The following is a 16027-nucleotide window of genomic DNA, read 5'->3' as shown; positions in this document are numbered from 1 at the left end:
GGATCTTGGTGTTCACTTGGAGATGTCCAGAATTTCTTTGAGAATAAACCATTCTTCTTATTAAAAGCCCCTTTAGCGATATTGCCCGACCAGTAACGTTTAAGCAAATCTTTATCGCCTCCGGTAGCACCCATGATAGCCGATGCTAAGTCTTGAGCCTGTTGAAACCCTGGAATCTTTTCGCCGACCTTTTTGTTAATCGTTTCACCTATTTTACCCCCTTTTTTCTCACTAACAAAACGGGTTTTAGTAATACCACAAGAAACGCATTTCGATTTGAGTATTAAACGATTGTTTTTTGTTCTCATATATTTTTCAGAATTAGGAACTGAATTAGTTTTTATTTTTTCACGTACACAATACGATTTAGTCATTGTATATATATTACGTTACATATTTTTGAAATAATGTTGAATGAATTTTTCATTATTCATTGTGTCATATATGTCAAACACTTCTAATAAATTATAATACGAATTCCCCTTATTCATTTCGTTGAGAAAGTATATACAAAAGTATCCGCAGGTGGTAGTCTTTATGCTCTGTATCTGATTGTTTTGATGTATCAATGTTAAATTCTTCTTTTTTGCGTGATCGACTATTTCTTGAAATGGAGGCATACCGAAACTATCAAAATAATTGATAGCGTTATCTTTTACATAAGTTGCAACCCAATGACTTCCGCTCATATAGGATGGTTCAAGATTATAAATGAATAATCCTAATTTGTGATTATGTGGAACGGTCTCATCTCTCATTAGTACATCTTTTATTGGTATATTCAAATACTTACACCATTGTATGAGATCAAAATTACTCATGGGTATATTCTTATGAAATTTTGGCTTGATTACTTTTTTTTGGGTTTTGAAATCTTTTTTTTTGAAATATAATTTGGAAGAACTAATCCCCCAGTTTTGAGAAATTTATTATATTGATCCCAAGAACCAATGAATGGTGGCGGTCTGTAAGATAATGCATTTCTCTTATTTGGTAGTTTGATTTTACCCCCGTCTTTTTTCGTTGTTGTGTCATGAGTTGTTGATTTGTTAGTTGTTGACCTTCTTGATCTTGTTTGCGTTTTCGGAGCACTAATTCCAATCATTGGAAAACCAATTCGCGGTGCCCCATGACCGACCCTAATGACATTTCGAATTTGTGTCTTTGAGATGTTTAAATCAGATCCAACACCTAACTTCTTAGCCTTATTCAATTTATTGATTTGTCGTTGAGTTAGCATTAAACTGTCATTGCCAGTCAGATCTGAATTGCTTAAGCGAATTGTAATTTCACTTTTATTTCTATAAGCAGTCAAAAGCTTCCTTCGCTGTCCTTCTGATAGATTAACTTTATGAGAGTGATAAGTTGTCATTACTTGTATATATACTACGTTATATAATTTCTTGTTTATAAAACGTATACAAAATAAAATGGTTTATACATAATATTCAATTGATTGATTTATACAATAACCAGCTCATTACCCACCTTGTCAATAACGATTGTCTCATCATAAAGAACGATGGCATGGACGTTGAAAGGACTATCTTCCGCACTATTAGCGTTTAGTTTATATCTGAAGATCAACTGCTTTGGGTCTCTAGTTACTCGCTCTGCTTGATATGATAAATCAAAAAAGATAATAGGATAGAGAGAGTTGTAATTTGCCAAGTTGAGTTGTGTACCGCTGTTGTAATCATTCTTTCTCATACCATAAGACATCAAATCATTGAAGATCCTAACTTTGGACTCACTATCATATTCGGTCTCAGGATAAAACACTCCGTTGCCGTATTCCAATCGGCATGTTGTCAAATAACTACCATTCCCACGGTCAAGATTGATATTGAAGGTATCAAATTCATAGGGATTTTCATCTGCATTGTTTGATTTAGCTCGTTGTAGATATACAAAGATAGCCTTAACATTATCAATACTGGATGAGATCTGGAAGAATCCACTGCTATTCGTTGGTGCGGAAACCTCATACATTTCGCGCATATACGTCCAAGTGTTCTTTACCAAGAAGGAACTAACAAACTTATCATATAGGCTGTCCTTTGGAGTCAATTTTGGGACCCATAGAAGGAATCTATTAAGGACCACTCGTCCATCAGCTACATCATCGGCCTTTTTAAGTAATTCGGCGTCATTCTGTAACTGTATATTGAATTGGAGTTGCATTGGGAGTAACATTCGACCTTCCAGCTCTTCAAAGAAACTGTAACGATTTAGAGGTATAACAACATTGACATCATTGAGACCTGTCGTCAAAAGTCGCCTAGCCTCAAACCCTGCATTCTGATTAGCATTTGCTATCCTATGGTCGGTATCTAGATACCAAAGACTATTTTTTGCTACTGAACGACTAAAATCGTCACTATATTCGAGGAGATTCTTAACGAAAGTAACTTTATGGAGATTATCGGTATCATAAACGATTTTTCCTGCTGATTTAATCATCATGTGGTCAATCAATGAATGTGCTCCATTAATAACTGTGATACGATTCGCCCCCGTGGTTGCTCCATCAGCTAACATTTGCACCTGAAATTGCACCTCGAAATACGCATTATACCAATCGTAGAATGAACTTCTATCGTTAATCGTGAACTTATAGCCGTTTTTAAGTTGGTGCTGACCGTTAGCTGGGACTCGAATTACATCATCGAGTTGAAATCGAACCAACTCATATCTCTGTAAGTATTCGCTTGTTCTAAAAGACATATATTATTATGTTACATAATTTTGCAATTATGTACCAATTTTTTTAATCATTTTATTCATTTTACTCAACGCCTTCTTTTTACACCTGATCCTGATATTAATCTATTAATGATCATATCAGTACTTTCATTTTTCTGTTGGTGTCTGACAGGTGAGGCATTTACTTTCTGTAAGATTGGGGATAGTGACTTTTGCCCAGCATTTCCCTTCCTCATATTCCTTAGCCTTTCCATTATAAGGTCTCCGGCTTTTTCTGATGCCCTTTTACCCAGTTTATCACCTGCATGAGAAATACCTGATTTTATTGCCTTCTTACCTAAGGGCTTGACAATTTTTTTAACAACAGACGACATAACACTCTTCATCGGTTTGAAAATGTTATCAACGATAATCCCTGACCCTTTGTGCTTATATACAAATTTACCAAATTTTGGATGGTAAAACCTCTTGAATTCATATGGTTTCATTATATACTATTATGTTATATTATTCTATCCTTTTCAAAATTAATGAAAAAGACGTATCCGCTCCATTCAGGTTAATTAACCGTCTCTTCCCATCTGTGATGTATATTCGAATGCTACTTATCTGTTGCTTATTAACCGGGTTATATGTGACCCTACGAGGCTCGATTGTAAACGAATAACTCGGCTGTAGTACGCTGGTCGAAAAAGTATAAATGATATCCGACTCTTCGCCATCGACTAAAGAAGTATTGACTAGATCGCAATGTACATTTAATATATCGGTATCTTGGCTTAGATTTGGGACTCTTGGACCAATATTAACCGCATCCTTTAATACCTTTTTATCAAACCCTATAAGGTCGTTGAAATTGCTATGCGTCAAATCAAGTTGATAATTTTGAGATAAAGTGATTGTGACTCGGAATGTTGTTGAATCAAAATCAATAGAGATGGGATATATAGGGTTATCATCATCCCCCGTCTTAGTAATCTCTTTAATATATTCATCAAATTCAGAATAATTCCAAACACCTGCAGGGAAAGTTATGTCTTCAAATTTATTCCCATTATCTGAACTATATTTAATCAGCTGATTACCATATGAGGGATTTACATTAAACCATGTAAATGACATGTTAATAATACGATTGAGACCTATCATATATTGGTAATTGCTATCCAATGTTATAGGCCTGTTGAATTTAGTTGTAAAATTTTGAGGAGTGTTATTCCCTTGATTTTTAACACTATATGATGATAATACTAACTCACGATCCATATATATAATACAGTTACATAAATTAGACTTTAAAGTACAGATTATATATCTGTTTATATTGTTGTTTATTTATAGTAGACCTTTTTAAAAGTGTGTCTAATATAGCGACTCCCATATTTCGCATTTTAACTGATGTGTTTCCTGCGTTTATTGAACCGATGATCAATTCCAATTTTTTGAGAAGCTGTTTTACATCGTTAAAAAATATAACATTTCCACCTTTCTGATTTTTTCGAATACCAGAACCTTTTATCGTTTTGGCTTTACTTTCGTAATGATTGATGTAGTCATTTAATGCAACTCTTGCATTGCTTATTCTCTTATTTTTAATCTGTCTTTCCGCTTCAGATATAGTTCCCCTATTATATTCTTTAGTAACATTCGCCTTGAAACCTTTCAATTGTCTCCGTTTATATTTGGCTTTCTCTAAAATCTTATTAAGATAGTTCTTGGTTTTCTTTGGTGTCATTTCAGGCTGATCTAATTTCATTTGCACTACATCATAATCGTCGATACCAACGTCTTCTAGTATTTCACTTACTTCATCATCAGCATCTAAAGCATAATCAATTTCATCCTCATCGTATTCAGGAGGTAATTCATCTTCATATTCAGGAAAATATTGGGGATCAACATAAATCTCCTTATTTCCTTCTAAAAGATCTTTTAAAGATTCTTCATATGTTGGTGGTTTCGGTACAATCTGTTTTTCATTTTGTGGCATTACAGGCTCATCAAATAAATTATCTACGTCCATATCCTCAAAAGGATCAACTTCAGGATAGTAATCTGGAGCTTCCATTTCACCTCTCATCCCCTTTTTGACACGATTTTTGGGTACTTTTGCTATCTGCAAATTACTTTTAATTACATCATCTAATTTACTTGTCACTGGTTTGAATACCTTCGAAAATGACTCTTGGCTTGTCTGCTGACCGATATTATTTTGTGTGATTGCATTTTTAACATAATTGATTTTATCGCCCAAATCAGATTTACTCTTTGCAAGCTCTTTCCATCTAAGTAAACTCATTTTATTTTATATTATTACGTTACATAAAAAATGAAAATTGAATATAAAAATCAACATTTAACATAGCGTTTAACACCTTGTTGAACACCGTGTTTAACACCTTGTTGAACTGAAAATAATATACCCATATAATATAATGAGAATACCGAATTATGACACTGAAGACGATATGGCCTCAAACTTTAGACAACTATACGATTTCATGCCAAATCAATGTTTCCGGATGTTGATTTCTTCTCCCACGGGTGGGGGTAAAACCAACCTTTTACTTGATATGATATACCGGCTATTGTTTTATGATAAAATATATCTTTATGGGAAAAATCTTCAGCAATCGAAATATCAACATCTTTTCAATACCTTTGAACCCATTAGACAAGAGGCTGGTTATTCTGTTATTGAAGCAAGTAATGATAAAATAATACCGCTTGATAAAATATCAGATGAAGGCCCAAAAACTAGTCATCTTTGACGATTATCTCAATACGGGATCAAAACAATGATAGCGAAATACGCAACTATTTTACAAATTCAAGAAATAAAAATTGCAGTTGCATTTATTTATCTCAAAGCTATTATAATACCGATAAAACAATCAGATTAAATTGTACTCATCACTGTATTTTCGAATTCCCATCTAATAATGAACAAGGAATGATTTGCAGAGAACTTGGAATCAGTACAAAACGAGCTATCTCGAGAAAGCAACTGCAGACCCATTTAGCTTTTTATATATTGATAAGCCACGAAAATTCGTAACTAAGAATTTCAATGAAAAAATATAATATAATATAACTGATTGATATAATATGAGTTACTCAAACGGTTTATTACAATCAAATAACACTAATATTACACCAATTAAAGGCCCTCGAGGTGAAAAGGGTGACCCAGGAGTCGGCTTTGATGTTACGCCTGAAGGTAATTTCAATTTGAACAAAAAGAGAGTAATAGGGCTAAAAACGCCTGATGACGTTGCGATCGATGATTCAATTGAAAATTATTCAAGGGATCTCGAGACGGCCGTAAATAAACGATATCTTAACCAATTCTTCCTTAAAAAGAACAGAAATGAAACAGTGTTTGATTGTGCCGGCCTTTCATTGCAAAATACCGAAGTGTATTATCCAAGTTTATATAACGATCGATCTGTACCAAACGTAGGCTATGTTAGTGTTGAGGATAACAAAGTAAGGACTGAAATTGATACCAAACTTGCTACTAAGGCTGACAAATCGTACGCTGATAATACATATTTAACGAAGAAATCAGGAGGTGTCTTAGCTCAAAGCCTTCAAAACAAAGCAGACAAATCGTACGTCGATAACACTTTTTTAAAGAAGGTCGTAGGACGCGTTTTGACTCAAAAAATTCTAAGCAAGCTTGATATTGATGGCAGTAATTCGATGGGGGGTAATCTCGATATGGGTGGGTATAATATAACCCATCTAAAAAACCCAACCAATGATACAGACGCTGTAAACAAAAAATATATGCTTGATCATGTTGGTGAAAGTCATGTTCAATCAGCTAATGGTGAAAATAAATTCAAATATATAATGGATGATCCCAATGCACAAGTGAGTGAAGAAGATGATGTCCAATTGTGGAATGTTGTAACCTTTCAAAATTCTCCACATAAGGTAAATAAAAAGGTAGTTGATATGAAATTGTTGCTTGATAGTTCAAAAGGTTTTTACAGTTCACGGATCGGACTGAATCTCTTTAAATTGACAAATGATCAATATACTGTTTGTCTTGAAATCATGTGGGTAGATGATGATATTGACCCAGACAGTCTGCAAATATATGGCACCTCATCCATTGAAACTATTCATAACGTTAGCAGAAAAACGTTTAAAACACAAAAGTATGTCAGGTTAATATGTCAATTCACAAAAAGTCAAAACATTGGGAATAATTACCTATATATTGATATAGTCAAGAAAAATAAATCAGGAAAGTCTTATGATCAAAAACTGCAGTGTTATTTCACTGTCTATGGAATATCTGGTCATCAAACAAATATCAATCCCAGTATATACGATCAGCTATATTATGTTGAAAATGATAGAATAGCTTTCAATGCATCAATTGATATGAAAACACAGGCCATTCATGGTATTGCAGAAGGTACTACTGATGATCAAGCTGTTAATTATAAACAGTTGGTAAGTCAAATCAATATTCTCAAAACAACTCTTGAAAATCAGATTAAATTATTACAGTCCAAGAGTTTTTATAGTGAAATATTTGAGTACTATTTCGATCTAACGGATGCCTCTAAATTCATCATGTCAGATAGCAACGGAGCTGTATTGTCTAGATTAAATGATAATCTTGTCTTTAATCCCACAAAATTGTTAGCAGATTTTGATCCAAATATGGGGTTTATGAATGATTTTGAAATTAATTTAAATGAAAATATCACTGAATCCAATGACTGGACTATATATATGGCATTTAAATATGACTATAAGCCCAGTGATAATAAAAGGATTAAAATTGAATTTATCGATGGTGATAGCTTTAGTTTTCCGTGGGTTAAAGTGGAGCATAATAAGCTATTCCTCGATTATGATCTAGATTCATATACAGAGCAAATTAGAGATGGTTATATAGGTAAATATATGAATCTCTGGTATACAAAGATACAGGATCAATTTAGAATCGCTGTTTGCAATAATGTTATGAGTATTGATCAAACATTTTCTAGGTTTAATATCAATACATCTAGCATTAAAATTTCTTCAGATTACTTTGTACAAAGAATCGGTTTTAGTAACACAGCAATGTCAGTGAATAGTCGAGAGTATCACAAAGTCCAATTTTTAGATAAAACAATGGGTATATTCTTCGAATAAATTATCTAACTCACTATTATATGAAAACTGCAGATTTAATACATGAGATGCTGAAAACTATTGAACGGTTGATTAAAAATATCAGAAAATTATACAACAGATTTAAAAATAGAAATAAAACATAGTCTAAGCATATAATATATATGCCGAAACAACGCAAAAATATATTCGAATGGAATCATATTAGTGACAAGTTAAATCAAGCGCAAATTCAAGAATTGAAAGAATACTACAAAGTATACCATAAGAAGTGTTGGTGTTATAAACAAGCTACAAAAACCTTTAAAAGGTTTAAATTAATAGGCAATTCGCTGGCTATTTTATTTGCTTCGGGGGGCATAGTATCGTCTGTTTCAACTGGTGGTATCAGCCTTGTTGCAATCAGCACGGGAGCTTTATTGATACAAGGTTGGCTTCAACATCAAAATCTCGATTTGAAAATTCAAAATTGTATATATGCAACCCAATCCTATATGCATAATTATACTTAACACACTAAAATTTATTTTGCGAACGGGTGAATTCGACCTATCCAATATCCTAATAACGATGAAAAACACCGATGACTACATAAGTGATAACAGCCCAATTATAGATCGGTATCTGCTTAAATATGATAAAAAATTCACTGTCTGATAATGTGCATGATACTATCAAATTTTAATTCTAAAATCTCATTCCAATACAATTGATAAAAGGCTAACGTTTTCTTGCTTTTGCTAATTTTGATAAATTCACAAGGTAGATTCATCATAAAAAAAAGCTGTTTAATTATGAATTTGGTTGATATAAGTCTTTTTCTACCTTTGTTTACAACAGGAATAGCGCCGGATTCGATAATATCAAACACTTTATAAATTCGATTCCTTTGATCACTAGTCAATTGTACCCTATTTTTAATACATAAATCGTTTAAAACATTCTCAACGTGATACTTCCGATGATATACCGATTCTCGCCGTATTCTATGCATATTTTCATAAAAATCAATGTACTCACTGACATAATCATAACTATTAACCAAACCGCAATTTAGACAGACATCCATACCATTTATATTTTCTATATCCTGCTTACTACAGCATTGCTCAGCATCCTTGATACCTTTTATCAATAGTTGATCACAGAAAGGGCATATAGGTTCTTTTAAATTTTTTAATTCATCGTGGATTTCAGAATTACAAACCATTATATATATAACACACATAACTTCACGGCACAGCTGTGTTTGGCAGTAAATTTCAGAATAAACTTTTTGAGTAAACTTTTGAGTAAACTTTTGTGTAAACTTTTGTGTAAACTTTTGTGTAAACTTTTTGAGTAAAATTTGTTGAAATATGATTGGTCAATAGAAATCACACCAGATTAAAATACCTGCTGACGCGTCAGCAGGTTTTTTCGGTCAATGGTTTAGTCATTAATCATTTATAACTTATGGCTAAAACCGTAAACTGAATAATTATTTATTTAATGTTGATCTTTACGAGGTCTTCCACGTCGTCTTTTCTGGTCTTCAGGTATACACTTTAAACGTACATGATTTTTGTCTTCATTTGATATGTCTGAAGATAGCATTTTAATAATACAAATATTTGTTTTAAGGATGCTCTGAATACAATACATTTTATTAATGAAGGCTATATCATTCGAGCTTTGATCAGATTCTAAAAGGTGTTTGATATTTAATGTTATATCAGTCATTCTATATATATATTAAAGAAAATAATTATCTGTTTATATCTAAACGCACTATAACAGTCACATATATAAAGACAAGTTATGTAACATATATTGAAGAAGGCTATAAGGCTGGTTACACAGTATTGATATGATACTGTTATTGTTGTTGATGACAACCAATAATATTTTATTACTGGTTATTTTTAAACGCACAATATATTTATAGTAAAAGATATAAAGAAATATCATTTATAGTATAATAAGAGAAAATGGGAAGAAATTTAAAGTATGATAACGACGCTGATAGAATAAACGCTATCAAAAATTCAAAGACTAAGTATATGTTAAATAAACGATGGAAATGCGATATATGTAATTACGATAGTTCATTAGCAGCTAAATGGACACATTTGAAGTCAAAAAAACATATCAAAAATGCTGTTATCAAAGCAATAGAAGATGATGATAGATTTGAAATAATTGATAATAACAATACACAATAAAACACTTTCATGCACTTTAACAATGACTAAATATATAAATATATCTAGTTATTCAAAAACATGAAATTAAAAAAATAAAAAAAAATAATTTTACTATAAGACACTTAAAGAAATAATAATTTCATATAGTATAAAAAATGGAAAAAAAAAATTTTAAAAACCCGCTAAAAACTCAAGATGTGATCTCATCAGTACTCACATCTAAAAACGCTATTAAAAATAATATCTCTAATTATAATATGGACCAAAATACCATTAATCATAACAATAAACAATTTTTTATAAATAGTGTTGATAACACTCTTGGTGCTACTTCGGATGGAGATATACTCAATATTCCAAAAATGAAAGTAGTTAAACCGGGTATTGATAAAGATGAATATCCTTATATATATATCGCAGAAAAAGACTATGATAACCCTTATAATCTCAAGAAAAAGATATTAGTGAAAGACTTTATATTTAGAACATTTTATAACGAAATTCCTGATGATAAAGTCGTTGTAAATGAAAATGGTGACAAAAATAATAACAGTATTGGTAATTTAGTGTTGATTGATAGCATCACAAAGGCTGAACCCAAACTCGTAACCAAACCAAAACCCCAAAACAAACCAATAGTTCAACCAATAAAGAAACCAACAAACAAACCCAAACCCAAACCAAAAACTAAAACAATAAGCTTTATCAAACAATTATCCAATGATTACCTAGCTGATGCTAAAAAAATGGGTTTTTCATGGATGGATTTGGTGAAAAAGAGTACCAGACAAGCAGTGATTAACAAAGTACATAAATATCGAAACGATAAGACTTTGGATAAGGCTATACGGGACAAAAACGACAGTATAATACGTGATGCACAACTCAGTCAAATGGAAAATTCAATTAGAGAAGCTCACTTTAAACAGATGATGAACAAAATTAAACAACAACACAAGAAGCTGATTAGCAGTCAAAATCCAATTTCAAGAACTAAACTCACAAATGAATTTAATTTCGATGACAGCATTTATGATACAACATCCAATGACCAGCCTCTATTTAAAATAACTGAAATTGGAAATACCGAAAATAAAAAATTCAATGCTTACACTAATGAGTTCAAAATAAATGTACGTAAAAATGCTATAAGCAATAAAAATGAAATTTTTAGTGTTTTTGAAAAAATGGTTGAAATGGCAATAAAGAAAAGACAGTTAAAAGGTAATGACAGACTCAGATTGGTAATTTTAAATGATGAATTAAATAATCCTATATCAACAAAAATGATAAAAATTTTTGATTTCAAGTTAAATCAACTCTTAGACATAATCAATACTTTAGAATATAAAGAGATAGATTTAGAAAATTGCATAATAATTATTCAATCTGTCAAAATACCCAGTGGTAAAGGAAGATTATATTTATCAATACAAACAGTGAATAGAAAGCAATGTATTATCACCATAAAAAACACCGACTCAATATGCCTTGCTAGGGCCATTGTAACAGCTTATGCTAATTTACACCCTGAGAATTACACCACAACTCAGTTGAAAGATGGGTTCAATAAAAGCAGAAAACTACAAGAAATTCAAGCCAAAGAACTTCATAATAATGCTAATGTTGAAATTAACGATTATGGAAATTCTTTAGAAGATGTAAATAGCTTTGCATCACATTTAGATATTGAGATTAACATTATCGATTCTGAGCAGTTTAATGAAATCATATATACAGCTAATAATGGTAAAATTAACAAAATTTATTTATACAAAACACGGAATCATTTTGATGTCATAAAATCAATGACAGCTTTTCTAAATGTAGCATATTACTGTCATAGTTGCAAAAAAGCTTATACAAGACGTGATAAACATAAATGCCCCCAAAAATGCCTTTCTTGCTTTAAATATTTCCCAGACGGTAATAAATGCAATGGTAAAGACGTTACCTGTAAACACTGCAATCGTGTTTTTCATGGTAAAAGTTGCTTTAAAAACCATACAAGAAATCGATCGAAAAAAGATGATGATGATTCAGTGTGTATCAGTGTAGCAAAATGTTTAAAATGCAATCAAATCATCCTAAAACCATATATTAAAATACATAAATGTGGTTACAAAATGTGTAATAATTGTAATAGCTATTGTGAAAGCAAACATAAATGTTTCATGAAAAAGATCAAGTGTAAGGGTGGAAATTGCATCAAAGATAACAAAAATCCTTGCAGATTAAATAAAAACATAAAACGAAAAGATTATTGCTACTCATGTAGAACGTATAATGAAAAATATTTATTTTTCGATTTCGAATGTACACAAAACACTGGAACACATGAAGTTAATTTAGCTATCGGCCATGATTTCAATGGTAATGAATCAATCTTCAATGATATTAATAGTTTTTGTAGTGGTATTCTTAATGAAAAATATAAAGGATACACACTTCTGGCTCACAATTCCAAAGGGTACGACTCCCATTTTATTCTTAAATGGTGTATTGATAATGGTTTTAAACCTTACTGTATTTACAATGGTGCAAAAATTATGATGATGGAAATTTCACAATTAAGAATCAAAATAATCGACAGTTTAAATTTTATTCAACAACCCTTATCATCGTTTCCAAAAACGTTTGGCTTAGATGAGCTGAAAAAAGGATATTTCCCACATTATTTCAACAAAATTTGTAATCAAAACTATATAGGAGAAATACCTTCTAAAAAGCATTATGGGTATAATCAAATGAAAACCCACGATAGACAAAAATTTTTACAATGGTATGATGAACGTGTAAAGGAAAATTATGTTTTCGATTTCAAAAAAGAAATAATTGAATACTGTAGGTCAGATGTTGATATATTAAGAAGGTGTATGTTAAAATTCAGACAAGATTTCATGATCCAAGAAAATATCGATCCACTAAAATACATCACAATTGCTGGGGTGTGCATGGCTATTTACAGAGGTAATTATATGCCAAAAGATACTATAGCTGTGGTTGATAATGTTGTTCAAACAGAAAACCATAGTGCAGTCAGTATTGCATGGCTTGATTACATAAGCAAGAAAAATAATATTAAGATCCAGCATGCTTTGGCAGGAGGTGAAAAACTCATCAATAACAAATTAAAAGTTGATGGTTTTTGTAAGGAAACAAATACTGTTTATGAATTTCAAGGTTGTTTCTGGCATGGTTGTCCAGATTGTTACAAACCTGATGTTATCAATAATAAGAATCAATGCGATATGGGCACTTTGTATAATAAAACACAAGCTAAAAATAACAAAATAACATCTGCTGGTTACAATCTTATTGAAATGTGGGAATGTAAATTAAAAAATGATAAATGTTTCCAAAAATATTATAAAAATGATTGGAATAGAGAAGTGATTGCCCCACTAAACCCGAGAGATGCTTTCTATGGTGGACGAACAAATGCTGTAAAACTGCTGTATAAATTCAAAGAAGGTGAATGTGGTAAATATGTTGATTTTTGTTCCCTGTATCCATCAGTTCAGTTCTACAAAAAATATCCCATAGGTCATCCTGAAAAAATTATATCGCCAGAAAAATACGATAAGAAATGGTATGGATTCATAAAATGCAAAATTTTACCCCCAAGAGAATTATACCATCCTGTTTTACCTCAGAGAATCAAATGTGAAAAGGCTGAAAAGCTAATGTTCCCTCTGTGTATATCATGTGCTAAATCAAAACAACAAGAAAGATGCCAACATAGTGAAAATGAACGAGCATTTGTAGGCACATGGACAACAGATGAGGTCAATAAGGCCATTGAAAAAGGCTATAAAATTATAAAAATATATGAGGTTTGGCATTTTGAGAAGTCATCCGATGATCTATTCAAAGGTTATATAAAAAAATTCCTGAAGTTAAAACTCGAATCAACAAAATATAATTTTAAAAATGACAAAGAAGAAATGATGTTCAGAAATAAAGTCAAAAATAAATTAGACATTGAATTAGGTGAATTACATGAAAATTCAGGTCTACGAGCTATTGCAAAAATGTGCTTGAACTCACTTTGGGGTAAATTTGGACAACGAAATAACATGAATCAATGTAAATACGTAACTGATATAAATGAATTTTATCAAGTAGTTCTCGACGATACTTTAGGTAATTTAAACATGAATTTCATAACTGATGAGATGGTACAGATGAGTTACACTTATAAGGATCAGTTTGTTGATAATTCCTATAATACAAATATCTATGTAGCCTGTTTCACGACTAGCAGTGCACGGTTAATGTTGTATGAAAAACTTGACTATTTGGATAAACAGGTATTATATTTTGATACAGATAGTATTGTGTATATCGAATCCCAAAATAGTAAGGTGATAGAAACAGGTGATATGTTAGGTGATTTAACAGATGAATTAGAGGGTGAAGCTATAAATAATTCATTCGTTTCTGGAGGTCCAAAGAATTACAGTTTCACATATGGAAATAATAAACAGAAATGTGTTATTAAAGGTTTCAGGTTAAACCATGAAAATTCCCAGATACTGAATCACGCAAATATGATTAAAATTGTAAAGAACGAAATCAAAGAACTCACATTAGTAAATGAAAATAAAATAACCAGACAGAATAAACAAATTGTAAACAAATATGAGGAAAAAGTATACAGCTTTGGATATGACAAGCGCACAATAAAATACATATCGGATAGCTGTATAGAAACATATCCTTATGGATATTAAAGACAAACTCATCTGTTTATCTTAGGTTTTGATTTTCATTATGTCAACGAGGTTTGTTTTAAACGCACTATAAAAGAGATATAAAAAATAATGTATAATAAATATTATAATGACATCAAATTACATCAAAGAAAAATTCGTTGAGATGATGAATATCATAGAAAAACATTGCATTAAAGACAATACACTTTTCTTACAATTAAGTGAAAAGGAACAATCAAATAGATTAGTTAACATTTGTACTGATCTCGGTATTATATCAAATATGATCCTACATAAAAACATGTTCAAAAATCTGATAAAAATACAAAAATATTATATTGAAAATGTAATATAAGACGTTCATTTTAAACGCACTAAACCCATGCAAGATTTTTAAAAAAGAGTATAAGAGCATTTTTTAAATAATGTGATTTTTGAAATAAATTTCAAAAACATCATAAAACAAGGCCCGAAAAGCTTCTTACGAAGCTTTTTTACCCACCAAGGCCTTGTGATTTTTTAACATTCGTCCCATCCCCCTCCTCGATCTTACGATCTGCGGTGCCGGACTCATTAAAATCTGCTTCGCTTGGTTTTCCAGATTCATATTTCAGTTATGATCTCAAGGCTTGTTTAAACGCACTGTATCCAAAATTTTGAAAAAGGTATAAGAGCATATTTATTTATACTAATTGAGCAAATAAAATTTAAAAATTTTATTTGAACATCAGTCTCTATATGACATAAACTAAAGTTTATGTCATATGAGACGGCTACGCTTGGATTCAGTTTTGATTACAGGGTTTGTTTTCAGGATTGATACAGTTTTGATTACAGGGTTTGTTTTCAGGATTGGTTTCCATTTTTGTTTTCCATTTTTGTTTTCCGTATTTGATCCCAACAACGGGAAGTAGTTATGTACTAAATCTCTAAGGCAAAAAATTTTTTGCCTTAGAGTGTAGTACATTACTACTCTGGATCTTAATTGTTTCTCGGTCCTTAGGAGCTATCGACCCAGTCCCAAATGATGAATGAACTAAGACGCCCCTTGCGTGGACTTTACGTTGGTTACGCGCGCAAGTTTTCATAAACATTTTTTAAATCGTAGGATTTATCGTGGTTATCTAGAAATAGAAGTTCAATTAAGGTTTTAATTTTAGATTAAGTTAAGTTTAATATTTTACCGATGATTGCTTAAACATTCACCGCATAGTGAATTATAAACGTTTTTATTTCCTTTGAAAATACACATACAAAAGTCGAAGTAAGCTTAAT

This window comes from Oculina patagonica, chromosome 3 (genome assembly GCF_052425735.1).
Source record: "Oculina patagonica isolate OP01 chromosome 3, crgOcupat, whole genome shotgun sequence".
NCBI classification, from domain to species: domain Eukaryota; kingdom Metazoa; phylum Cnidaria; class Anthozoa; order Scleractinia; family Oculinidae; genus Oculina; species Oculina patagonica.
The sequence above is the reverse complement of the archived record's forward strand: the minus strand, read 5'-3'. Positions refer to the sequence as shown.